Source organism: Piliocolobus tephrosceles, chromosome 2, assembly GCF_002776525.5.
Source record: "Piliocolobus tephrosceles isolate RC106 chromosome 2, ASM277652v3, whole genome shotgun sequence".
In the NCBI taxonomy this organism is placed as follows: Eukaryota; Metazoa; Chordata; class Mammalia; order Primates; family Cercopithecidae; genus Piliocolobus; species Piliocolobus tephrosceles.
The window spans coordinates 129,947,609-129,961,117 of NC_045435.1; the positions used below are offsets into that span (position 1 = coordinate 129,947,609).

Genomic DNA, 13,509 nt, shown 5'->3' on the forward strand with positions numbered 1-13,509 from the left:
ATCATGGTGGATAAGCTTTTTGATGTGCTGCTGAATCCGGTTTGCCAGTATTTTATTGAGGATTTTTGCATCAATGTTCATCAGGGAGATTGGTCTAAAATTCTCTTTTTTTGTTGTGTCTCTGCTAGGCTTTGGTATCAGGATGATGTTGGCCTCATAAAATGAGTTAGGGAGGATTCCCTCTTTTTCTATTGATTGGAATAGTTTCAGAAGGAATGGTACCAGCTCCTCCTTGTACCTCTGGTAGAATTCAGCTGTGAATCCATCTGGTCCTGGGCTTTTTTTGGTGGGTAGGCTATTAATTGTTGCCTCAATTTCAGAGGCTGCTATTGGTCTATTCAGGGATTCAACTTCTTCCTGGTTTAGTCTTGGAAGAGTGTACGCGTCCAGGAAATTATCCATTTCTTCTAGATTTTCTAGTTGATTTGCGTAGAGGTGTTTATAGTATTCTCTGATGGTAGTTTGTATTTCTGTGGGGTCGGTGGTGATATCCCCTTTATCATTTTTGATTGCGTCTATTTGATTCCTCTCTCTTTTCTTCTTTATTAGCCTTGCTAGCGGTCTGTCAATTTTGTTGATCTTTTCAAAAAACCAACTCCTGGATTCATTGATTTTTTGGAGGGTTTTTTGTGTCTCTATCTCCTTCAGTTCTGCTCTGATCTTAGTTATTTCTTGCCTTCTGGTAGCTTTTGAATGTGTTTGCTCTTGCCTCTCTAGTTCGTTGAATTGTGATGTTAGAGTGTCAATTTTAGATCTTTCCTGCTTTCTCTTGTGGGCACTTAGTGCTATAAATTTCCCTCTACACACTGCTTTAAATGTGTCCCAGAGATTCTGGTATGTTGTATCTTTGTTCTCATTGGTTTCAAAGAACATCTTTATTTCTGCTTTCATTTCGTTATGTACCCAGTAGTCATTCAGGAGCAGGTTGTTCAGTTTCCATGTAGTTGAGCGGTTTTGATTGAGTTTCTTAGTCCTGAGTTCTAGTTTGATTGCACTGTGGTCAGAGAGACAGTTTGTTATAATTTCTGTTCTTTTACATTTGCTGAGGAGTGCTTTACTTCCACTTATGTGGTCAATTTTGGAATAAGTGTGATGTGGTGCTGAGAAGAATGTATATTCTGTTGACTTGGGGTGGAGAGTTCTATAGATGTCTATTAGGTCCGCTTGGTGCAGAGATGAGTTCAATTCCTGGATATCCTTGTTAACTTTCTGTCTCGTGGATCTGTCTAATGTTGACAGTGGAGTGTTGAAGTCTCCCATTATTATTGTATGGGAGTCTAAGTCTCTTTGTAAGTCTCTAAGGACTTGTTTTATGAATCTGGGTGCTCCTGTATTGGGTGCATATATATTTAGGATAGTTAGCTCTTCCTGTTGAATTGATCCCTTTACCATTATGTAATGGCCTTCTTTGTCTCTTTTGATCTTGGTGGTTTAAAGTCTGTTTTATCAGAGACTAGGATTGCAACCCCTGCCTTTTTTTGTTCTCCATTTGCTTGGTATATCTTCCTCCATCCCTTTATTTTGAGCCTATGTATGTCTCTGCATGTGAGATGGGTCTCCTGAAGACAGCAGACTGATGGGTCTTGACTCTTTATCCAGTTTGCCAGTCTGTGTCTTTTAATTGGAGCATTTAGTCCATTTACATTTAAGGTTAATATTGTTATGTGTGAACTTGATCCTGCCGTTATGATATTAACTGGTTATTTTGCTCATTAGTTGATGCAGTTTCTTCCTAGCCTCGATGGTGTTTACATTTTGGCATGTTTTTGCAATGGCTGGTACCGGTTGTTCCTTTCCATGTTTAGGGCTTCCTTCAGGGTCTCTTGTAAGGCAGGCCTGGTGGTGACAAAATCTCTAAGCATTTGCTTATCTGTAAAGAATTTTATTTCTCCTTCACTTATGAAACTTAGTTTGGCTGGATATGAAATTCTGGGTTTAAAATTCTTTTCTTTGAGAACGTTGAATATTGGCCCCCACTCTCTTCTGGCTTGTAGAGTTTCTGCCGAGAGATCTGCTGTCAGTCTGATGGGCTTCCCTTTGTGGGTAACCCGACCTTTCTCTCTGGCTGTCCTTAAGATTTTTTCCTTCATTTCAACTTTGGTGAATCTGGCAATTATGTGTCTTGGAGTTGCTCTTCTGGAGGAGTATCTTTGTGGCATTCTCTGTATTTCCTGAATTTGAATGTTGGCCTGCCCTGCTAGGTTGGGGAAGTTCTCCTGGATGATATCCTGTAGAGTGTTTTCCAATTTGGTGCCATTTTCCCCCTCACTTTCAGGCACCCCAATCAGACGTAGATTTGGTCTTTTGACATAATCCCATACTTCTTGCAGGCTTTGTTCATTTCTTTTTCTTCTTTTTTCTTTTGGTTTCTCTTCTCGCTTCATTTCATTCATTTGATCCTCCATCGCTGATACTCTTTCTTCCAGTTGATCGAGTCGGTTACTGAAGCTTGTGCATTTGTCACGTATTTCTCGTGTCATGGTTTTCATCTCTGTCATTTCGTTTATGACCTTCTCTGCATTAATTAGTCTAGCTGTCAATTCTTCCACTCTTTTTTCAAGATTTTTAGTTTCTTTGCGCTGGGTACGTAATTCCTCCTTTAGCTCTGAGAGGTTTGATGGACTGAAGCCTTCTCTCATCTCATCAAAATCATTCTCTGACCAGCTTTGATCCGTTGCTGGCGATGGGCTGTGCTCCTTTGCAGGAGGAGATGCGCTCTTAGCTTTTGAATTTCCAGCTTTTCTGCCCTGCTTTTCCCCCATCTTTGTGGTTTTATCTGTCTCTGGTCTTTGATGATGGTGACGTACTGCTGGGGTTTTCATATAGGTGTCCTTCCTGTTTGATAGTTTTCCTTCTGACAGTCAGGACCCTCAGCTATAGGTCTGTTGGAGATTGCTTGAGGTCCACTCCAGACCCTGTTTGCCTGGGTATCAGCAGCAGAGGTTGCAGAAGATAGAATATTGCTGAACAGCGAGTGCACCTGTCTGATTCTTGCTTTGGAAGCTTCCTCTCAGGGGTGTACTCCACCCTGTGAGGTGTGGGGTGTCAGACTGCCCCTAGTGGGGGATGTCTCCCAGTTAGGCTACTCAGGGGTCAGGGACCCACTTAAGCAGGCAGACTGCCCCTTCTCAGATCTCAACCTCGGTGTTGGGAGATCCACTGCTCTCTTCAAAGCTGTCAGACAGAGTCGTTCGCGTTTGCACAGGCTTCTGCTCCTTTAGCTGAGCCCTGTCCCCAGAGGCGCAGTCTACAGAGACAGGCAGGTTTCCTTGAGCTGCTGTGAGCTCCACCCAGTTCGAGCTTCCCAGCGGCTTTATTTACCTACTTAAGCCTCAGCGATGGCGGGCGCCCCTCCCCCAGCCTCGCTGCTGCCTTGCGGTTAGATTGCCGCAGACTGCTGTGTTAGCAAGGAGGGAGGCTCCGTGGGCGTGGGACCCTCCCGGCCAGGTGTGGGATATATTCTCCGGTGTGCCGGTGTTACCGCACAGTATTGGGGTGGGAGTTACCCGATTTTCCAGGTGTTGTGTGTCTCAGTTCCCCTGGCTAGGAAAAGGGACTCCCTTCCCCCTCGCACTTCCCAGGTGAGGCGATGCCTCGCCCTGCTTCAGCTCTCGCTGGTCAGGCTGCAGCAGCTGACCCGCACGGATTGTGCGGCACTCCCGAGTGAGATGACCCCAGTACCTCAGTTGAAAATGCAGAAATCACCGGTCTTCTGTGTCGCTCGCACTGGGAGATGGAGACTGGAGCTGTTCCTATTCGGCCATCTTGCTCTGCCTAAATCATTTCTTTGTGATGAGAGCATTCAATATTCTCTCTTCTAGCTATTTTAAAATATGTAATATTGTTAACCATAGTTACTCTACTGTGCAGTAGAACTCCAGCCGTTATTCCTCCTATCTAACTGTAACTTTGTACTTGTTGACCAACCTCTCTTTATTTTCTCTCTGTCCTCCCCTCCCCAGCATCTGGTAACCACTGTCCTACTCAATACTTCTGTGAGATCAACTTCTTTGGATTCCACGTATGATCACGATCATGAGGTATTTGTCTGTCTATGCCTGGCTTATTTCACTTCACATAATGTCCTCCAGGTTCATCCATGTTGTTGTGTATGACAGGATTTAATTCTTTTTTATGGCTGAATAGTATTCCATTGTATCTATATACCAGTTTTTCTTTTTTTGAGACAGATTCTTGCTCTATTGTCTAGGCTAGAGTGCAGCGGTGCAATCATGGCCCACTGCAGCCTCAAACTCCTGGGTTCAAGCGATCCTTCCACCTCAGCCTCCCCAGTAGCTAAGACTAAAGGTGTGTGCCATCATGCCTGGCTAATTTTTAAATTTTCTGTAGAGACAGAGTCTTACTATTTTGCACAGGCTGGTCTTGAACTCCTGGTCTCAAGTGAGTCTCCCACCTTGGCCTCCCAAAGTTCTGGCAGTGTAGGTGTGAGCCACCATACTCTGGCAGATTATTATCATTATTATTATTATTTAGCTTTTGAGTTCCTCATATATTCTGATATAAACCCCTTGTCAGATGTATGATTTGCAAATATTTTCTCCTGTTCTGCAACTTGTCTCTTCATTCCATTGATTGTTTCCTTTGCTGTGCAGTAGCTTTTTAATTTGAAATAATTCATTTGTCTATTTTTCTTTTTGTTGCTTGTGCTTTTGGGGTCTTATCAAAAAAATCCTTGCTCAGAACAATGTCATGAAGCATTTCCCCTATGTTTTCTTCTACTAGTTTTATTGTTTCAGGTCTTACACTTAAGTCTTTAATCCATTTTGATTTGATTTTTGTATGTGGTAAAATATACGGGTCTAGCTTTATTCTTCTGCATGTGGATATCCAATTTCCATCACCATGTATTGAAAAGACTGTCTTTTCTCCATTGTGCTTTCTTGGAACCTTTGTCGAAAATCAGTTGGCTCTAAGTATGTGAATTTATTTTTGTGTTCCCCATTCTGTCCCATTGGTCTGTGTGTCTGGTATTTTTGTCAGTATCATGTTGTTTTAGTTACTATAGCTTTGTAGTATATTTTGAAGTCAGGTAGTGTGATGCCTCCAGTTTTGTTCCTTTTGTTTCCTTTTCTGTTTTCCATTTTCTCTCAAAGACTGCCATGAATACCACCGCTTTGAGAAAGGCAGGAAAGTGAATTTTTGTACAGCTTAAACTTTTTATTTGCATATAGAATATTTTGAATGGGCTATAGATAGCTCCCTAGCACATCCATGAAGGAAGTACAGTATCTCTTCAGAATACCTTAATTAAGCATTGTTCTGATTGATGGTAGAAGAACAACTTGAAAGAACTGTAGCTTTGATGATGGCTAATTAAGAATGTTCCTAAAGCTGGGCGCGATGGCTCATACCTGTAATCCTAGCACTTTGGGAGGCCACGGTGGGAGGATTGCTTGAACCCAGGGGGTTGAGGCTGCAGTGAGCTGTGATTGCACCCCTGCACTCCAGCCTGGGCAACAGAAAAAAAAGTGCCTGGTTGCATTAGCTTTGAGGGGCATCTTTCTAAACATCACATTCTCTTCTCCCGACAAGCTCTTTTCAGAAAGTGATTTCTGGATGCCCATTTCTGCCTCTTAATTAGCAGTGGCATCCACTTTATCCTTGCTCTTAATATTTTGTTATTGTTGTTACTATTCATGTAGTCTTGTCTCCTTAAATACTTGGTTATTTTTTATCCTATGCCAGATGTTATTTGAGAAAAAAATGGTGGACAAATTTGAGGTTCAGGATTAAGTTCCTCTGGAAGGAATTATATTCGCTTTAGGAAGGCACCTAGGAGGCCTCATAATCCAGGATCATCTTAATCCAATTTCAGTGATTACAATGATTCAAAACTAGATTGTGTCCCTACAAGGATATTCTATTTCTACTTCACCCTTATGCTTAAAATATGCTTAAAATGCAGCCCTTCAGGCCCCAGTCTCAAGTGGGGAGTTACCAGCACCTCTCTTCTACCCTTGGTTGGCTTTGACTCTCATTTTTCCATTTTCTTAGCCAGTCAAGACCGTTATAAATCTTACTCAGACTCTCAGTTACCTGTTCTAGAATTGGCAAATGCTTCAGGGGAAAAACAAGCCCAAAGACACCTCTCCAGATTCTCCTCTTCTTCATTATCTTAGCCTAGTTATTTTAAAGTGCCTTGCTAGTTCTTCTGTGCCTTTATGAGTTTTCAACAAATACATTTGTCTGGCTTTTGTAGATGTCCTCAGTGGGAAAATTACATAGCTCATCATTACTGGAATAGAAGTACTTTATGGAAAGTAGCAACTGTCTTTGGTGGGGAAATATATAAAAGGTGATACTGTGGTCTGAATGTTCTCCAGAGTTCATGTGTTGAAACTTAATCATCAGTGTGAGAGTATTAAGAGGTGGAGGCCTTTAGGGAGTGAGTCAGTCATGAGGGCAGAGCCCTCATGAATGGGATTAATTACCTTACAAAAGAGCTTGAGAGGACTTGCATCTCTTTTATACATCCGCCATGTGAGGACACAGTGTTTGTCACTCCTGGACACAGCAACAAGGCACCATCTTGGTAGCCGAGAGACTGGGCCCTCATCAGGCACTAAACCTGGTGGCACCTTGGTCTTGGACTTCCCAGTCCTCAGAACTGTGAAAAGTTTCTGTTGTTTATAAATTACCCAATCTGTGGCATTTTGTTTTCGAAGTACAAATGGACTAAGATAGGTAGGTTTATGGGAATGAGTGCATGAAATCTCAACCTTAGGAAAGGATATAGGGTTGAAGTTCTAGGAAGGAAGCTTTGTCTTCTAAAGAAGATATAGGGTAGATTGTGTAACAAAGAAAAATACGTTACTTCCAACAAGATTGCAGTGCATTGATTTCTCTCCCACAGTAGTCCAGAAGAAGATAGTTTAGGTTATTGGGACAGCTCTGATCTACAAGCATCCAGGGACTTAGGTTTCATCTATCTTGTTGCACCACCATCCCCTAAGATGAGGTCCTCACCCTCACACTAAATACCATATCAATATTCCGGTTGGGAAGGAAAGAGGAAGAAGAAGGCAGCCAGATTTTTGCTTGCTTGCTTGTTTATTTTAAATAATACAATCTGGAAGTTGAATGCATCACTTCCATCCACACATTATTGGTCCAAACCAATTATTTGCACAGCCATAGCTAGAGGCCAGAGAGGATTGGACGCATCACTTCTTGCTGGGAAACTGTATGATTTGCTAAAAGTTGTGACAGCATGTAGGGATGGCCAGTGATTGTAATGTAGGAAGAAGAGTAGCATGGACCCTCGGGAACAATTAGCAGTCTCCATCATGGACCCTGGTTAAGAGAGGTAGAGAATTACATCTAATTCCCACAGTGGGCTAATGGGACAAGCCCAGCCAGGAGAGACACCAATATGGCTTCATACATGAGGAGGGACACCTGATACTTCTGTGTGTTAAGGGAGGATGAATTCAAGTGGTGGTTGTCAAACTAGAGCATGCATCAGAATTATGTGGAAGGCTTATTAAAATATAGATTGCTGGCTGGGCATGGTGGCTCATGCCTGTAATCTCAGCACTTTGGGAGGCTGAGGCAGGTGGATTGCCTGAGCTCAGAGTTTGTGATCAACCTGGGCAACACAGTGAAACCCCGTATCTACTAAAATTAAAAAAAAAAATGGGCTGGGCGTGGCAGCGTGCATTTGTAATTCCAGCTACTTGGAAGGCTGAGGCAGAAGAATTACATTAACTTGGGAGGCGGAGGTTGCACTGAGCTGAGATTGCGCCACTGCATTCCAGCCTACGCGACAGAGCGAGACTCCATCACACACACACATACCCACACATACACACACACAAAAGGATTGCTGGCAAGATGGCTGAATAGGAACAGCTCCAGTCTGCAGCTCCAAGGGAGATCAATGCAGAAGGTGGGTGATTTCTGCATTTCCAACTGAGGTATCTAGTTCATCTCTTTGGGACTGGTTAGACAGTGGGTGCAGCCCACAGAGGGCGAGCTGAAGCAGGGTGGGGTGTTGACTCACCTGAGAAGTATAAGAGATTGGGGAACACCCTTCCCTAGCCAGGGGAAGCCGTGAGGGACTGTGCCGTGAGGAATGGTGCACTCTGGCGTAGATACTATGCTTTTCCCCTGATCTTCGCAACCTGCACAGCAGGAGATTCCCTCTGGTGCCTAGGCCACCGGGGCCCTGGGTTTCAAGCATAAAACTAGGTGGTCACTGGGGCAGACACTGAGCTAGCTGCAGGAGTTTTTTTTTCATACCCCAGTGGCACCTGGAATGCCAGCAAGAGAGAACCATTCACTCCCCTGGAAAGGGGGCTGAAGCCAGGGAGCCAAGTGGACTAGCTCAGCAGATCCCACCCCCACAGAGCCCAGCAAGCTAAGATCCACTGGCTTGAAATTCTTGCTGCCAGCACAACAATCTGAAGTCAACCTGGAATGCTCAAGCTTGGTGGGGGGAAGGGCATCCACCATTACTAAGGCTTGAGTAGGTAGTTTTCCCCTCACAGTGTAAACAAAGCCACCAGGAAGTTTGGACTGGGTGGAACCCACTGCAGCTCTGCAAATCCACGCTGTAGCCAGACTGCCTCTCTAGATTCCTGCTCTCTGGGCAGGGCATCCCTGAAAAAAAGGCAGCAGCCCCAGTCAGGGGCTTATAGATAAAATCCCCATCTCCCTGGGACAGAACAACTGGGGGAAGGGGCAGCTGTAGGTGCAGCTTCAGTGACTTAAACGTTCCAGCCTGCCAGCTCTGAAGAGAGCAGCTGATCTTCCAGCACAGTGTTCAAGCTCTGCTAAGGGTCAGACTGCCTCCTCAAGTGGTTCCTTGACCCCTGTGTCTCCTGACTGGGAGACACCTCCCATCACGGGCCGACAGACACCTCATACAAGAGAGCTCTGGCTGGCATCTGGCTGGTGCCCCTCTGGGATGAAGCTTCCAGAGGAAGGAATAGGCAGTAGTCTTTGCTGTTCTGCAGCCTCCGCTGGTGATACCCGGGCAAACAGGGTCTGGAGTGGATCTCCAGCAAACTCCAGCAGACCTGCAGCAGAGGGGCCTGACTGTTAGAAGGAAAACTAACAAACAGAAAGGAGTAGCATCAACATCAACAAAAAGGATGTCCACTCAGGGACCCCATCCAAAGGTCACCAACATCAAAGACCAAAGGTTGATAAATCTGTGAAGATGTGGAGAAACCAGTGCAAAAAGGCTGAAAATTCCAAAACCCAGAATGCCTCTTCTCCTCCAAGGGATCATGACTCCTTGCCAGCATGGGAACAAAACTGGACGGAGAATGAGTTTGATGAACTGACAGAAGTAAGCTTCAGAAGGTGGGTAATAACAAACTCCTCCGAGCTAAAGGAGCATGTTCCAACCCAATGCAAGGAAGCTAAGAACCTTGAAAAAAGGTTAGAGGAATTGTTAACTAGAATAACCAGTTTAGAGAAGAACATAAATGACCTGATGGAGCTGAAAAACACAGCACGAGAACTTCATGAAACATACATAAGTATCAACAGCCAAATTGATCAAACGGAAGAAAGGATATCAGAGACTGAAGATCAACTTAGTGAAATCAAGTGAGAAAACAAGATTGGAGAAAAAAGAATGAAAAGGAATATGGGACTATGAAATCCAAGAATTATGGGACTGTGTGAAAAGACCAAATCTACATTGATTGGTGTACCTGAAAGTGACGGTGAGAATGGAACCAAGTTGGAAAATACTCTTCAGAATATTATCCAGGAGAACTTCCCCAACCTAGCAAGACGGCCAACATTCAAATTCAGGAAATACAGAGAACACCACAAAGATACTCCTCGAGAAGAGCAACTGCAAGACACATAATCGTCAGATGCACCAAGGTTGAAATGAAGGAAAAAATGTTAAAGGTAGCCAGAAGGAAAGGTCAGGTTACCCACAAAGGGAAGCCCATGAGACTAACAGCAGATCTCTGCAGAAATCCTACAAGCCAAAAGAGTGGGGGCCAATATTCAACATGCTTAAAGAAAAGAATTCTTAAAGAAAAGAATTTTCAACCCAGAATTCACATCCAGCCAAACTAAACTTCATAAGTGAAGGAGAAATAAAATCCTTTACAGACAAGCAAATGCTGAGAGATTTTGTCACCACCAGGCCTGCCTTACAAGAGCTCCTGAAGGAAGCACTAAACATGGAAAGGAACAACCAGTAGCAGCCACTGCAAAAACATACCAAGTAAAGACCATCAACACTATGAAGAAACTGCATCAACTAACGGCAAAATAACCAGCTAGCATCATAATGACAGGATCAAATTCACACATAACATATTAACTTAAATGTAAATGGGCTAAATGCTGCAATTAAAAGACACAGACTGGCAAATTGGATAAAGATTCAAGACCCATCAGTGTGCTGCATTGAGGAGACCCATCTCACGTGCAAAGATACACATAGACTCAAAATAAAGAGATGGAGGAATATTTGCCAAGCACATGGAAAGCAAAAAAAAGCAAGGGTTGCAATTCTAGTCTCAGATAAAACACACTTTAAACCCACAAAGATCAAAAGAGACAAGGACATTACATAATGGTAAAGGGATCAATGCAACAAGAAGAGCTAACTATCCCAAATATATATGCACCCAAAACAGGAGCACCCAAATTCATAAAGCAAGTTCTTAGAGACCTACAAAGAGACTTAGACTCCCACACAATAATAGTGGGAGACTTTAACACCCCACTGTCAATATTAGATCAAGGAGACAGAAAATTAACAAGGATATTCAAGACTTGAACACAGCTCTGGACTAAATGGACCTAAGAGACATCTACAGAACTCACCACTCCAAATCAACAGAATATACATTCTTCTCAGTACCACATCACACTTATTCTAAAATTGACCACATAGTTGGAAGTAAAACACTCCTCAGCAAATGCAAAAGAACAGAAATCATAACAAACAGTCGCTCAGACCACAGTGCAATCAAATTAGAACTCAGGATTAAGAAACTCACTAAAAACTGCACAACTACATGAAAACTGAACAACCTGCTCCTGAATGACTACTGGGTAAATAATGAAGATAAGGCAGCAATAAATAAGTTATTTAAAACCAATGAGAACAAAGACACAATGTACTAGAATCTCTGGGACACATTTAAGGTAGTGTTTAGAGGGAAATTTATAGCACTAAATGCCCACAAGAGAAAGCATAAAAGATCTAAAATCGACACTGTAACATCACAATTAAAAGAACCAGAGAAGCAAGAGCAAACAAATTCAAAAGCTAGTGTAAGACAAGAAATAGCTAAGATCATAGCAGAACTGAAGGAGATAGAGACATGAAAAACCCTTCAAAAAATCAGTGAATCCAGGAGCTGGTTTTTTTTAAAAGATCAACAAAATAAATAGACAACTAGTCAGACTAACAAAGAAGAAAAGAGAGAAGAATCAAATAGATGCAATAAATGGTAAAGAGGATATCACCACTGATCCCACAGAAATACAAAATACAAATATCACCACTGATCCCACCACTGATCCCATCAGAGAATACTATAAACATCTCTATGCAAATAAACTAGAAAATCTAGAAGAAATGACTGGGCGTGGTGGCTCACCCCTGTAATCCCAGCACTTCAGGAGGCTGAGGCGGGTGGATCATAAGGTCAGAAGATCGAGACCATCCTGACTAACATGGTGAAACCCTGTCTCTACTAAAAATGCAAAAAATTAGCCGGGTGTGGTGGCAGGTGCCTGTAGTCCCAGCTGCTCGGGAGGCTGAGGCAGGAGAATGGCATGAACCTGGGAGGCAGAGCTTGCAGTGAGCAGAGATCGCACCACTATACTCCAGCCTGGGCGACAGAGCAAGATCCTGTCTCAAAAAAAAAAAAAAAAAAAAAATCTAGAAGAAATGGATAAATTCCTGGACACATACACCCTCCCAAGTCTAAAAAAGGAAGAAGTCGAATCCCTGAATAGACCAATAACAAGTTCTGAAATTGAGGCAGTAATTAATAGCCTACCAACCAAAAAAAGTCTAGGACTAGACGGATTCACAGCCAAATTCTACCAGAGGTACACAAAGGAGCTGGTACCATTCCTTCTGAAACTATTTCAAACAATAGAAAAAGAGGGAATCCTCCCTAACTCATTTTATGAGGCCAGGATCATCCTGATACCAAAACCTGGCAGAGACACAACAAAAAAAGAAAATTTCAGACCAATATCCCTGATGAACATCAATGCGAAAATCCTCAATAAAATATTGGCAAACTGAATCCAGCAACACATCAAAAAGCTTATTCACCATGACCAAGTCGGCTTCATCCCTGGGATGCAAGGCTGGTTTAACATCCACAAATCAATAAATGTAATCCATCACATAAACAGAACCAATGACAAAACCACATGATTATCTCAATAGATGCAGAAAAGACCTTCGACAAAATTCAACAGCCTTTCATGCTAAAAACTCTGAATAAACTAGGTATTGATGGAACGTATCTCAAAATAATAAGAGCTATTTATGACAAACCCACAGCCAATATCATACTGAATTGGGAAAAACTGAAAGCATTCTCTTTGAAAACTGGCACAAGACAAGGATGTCCTCTCTCACCACTCCTATTCAACATAGTGTTGGAAGTTCTGGCCAGGGCAATCAGGCAAGAGAAAGAAATCAAGGGTATTCAAATAGGAAGAAAGGAAGTCAAGTTGTCTCTGTTTGCAGATGACATGATTGTATATTTAGAAAACTCCATTGTTAGAATAGTGATCATTAAAAAGTCAAGAAACAACAGATGCTGGAGAGGATGTGGAGAAATAGGAATGCTTTTACACTGTTGGTGGGAGTGTAAATAAGTTCAACCATTGTGGAAGACAGTGTGACAATTCCTCAAGAATCTAGAACCAGAAATACCATCTGACCTTGCAATCCCATTACTGGGTATATACCCAAAGGATTATAAATCATTCTACTATAAAGACACATGCCCACGTATGTTTATTTCAGCACTGTTCACAATGGCAAAGACTTAGAACCAACCCAAATGCTCATCAGTGATAGACTAGATAAAGAAAATGTGGCACATATACACCATGGAATACTATGCAGCCATAAAAAGGGCTGAGTTCATCTCCTTTGCAGGGACATGGATGAAGCTAGAAACCGTCATTCTCAGCAAACTAACACAAGAACAGAAAACCAAACACCGCATGTTCTCACTTGTAAGTGGGAGTTGAACAATGAGAAAACATGGACACAGGGAGGGGAACATCACACGCCAGGGCCTGTTGGGGAGTGGGGGGCTAGGGGAGGGATAGTATTAGGAGAAATACCTAATGTAGATGACGGGCTGATGGGTGCAGCAAACCACCATGGCATGTGTATACCTATGTAACAAACGTACATGTTCTGCACATGTATCCCAGAACTTAAAGTGTGAATACACACACACACACACATAGATAGATAGATAGATAGATAGATAGATAGATAGATAGATAGATAGATAGATAGAT

At 42.7% G+C, this 13,509-nt stretch overlaps 1 long non-coding RNA gene across 2 annotated transcripts in view; it reads left to right on the top strand.

Moving 5' to 3' along the window:
* Positions 1 to 13,509, top strand: part of LOC111555754 — a 62,218-nt gene that overhangs the window by 5,908 nt on the left and 42,801 nt on the right. For both annotated transcript variants that reach the window (XR_002735634.2, XR_002735633.2), the window contains exon 2: positions 3,963 to 4,040. This is a non-coding gene — a long non-coding RNA (uncharacterized LOC111555754). The remainder of the gene's footprint in view (positions 1 to 3,962; positions 4,041 to 13,509) is intronic.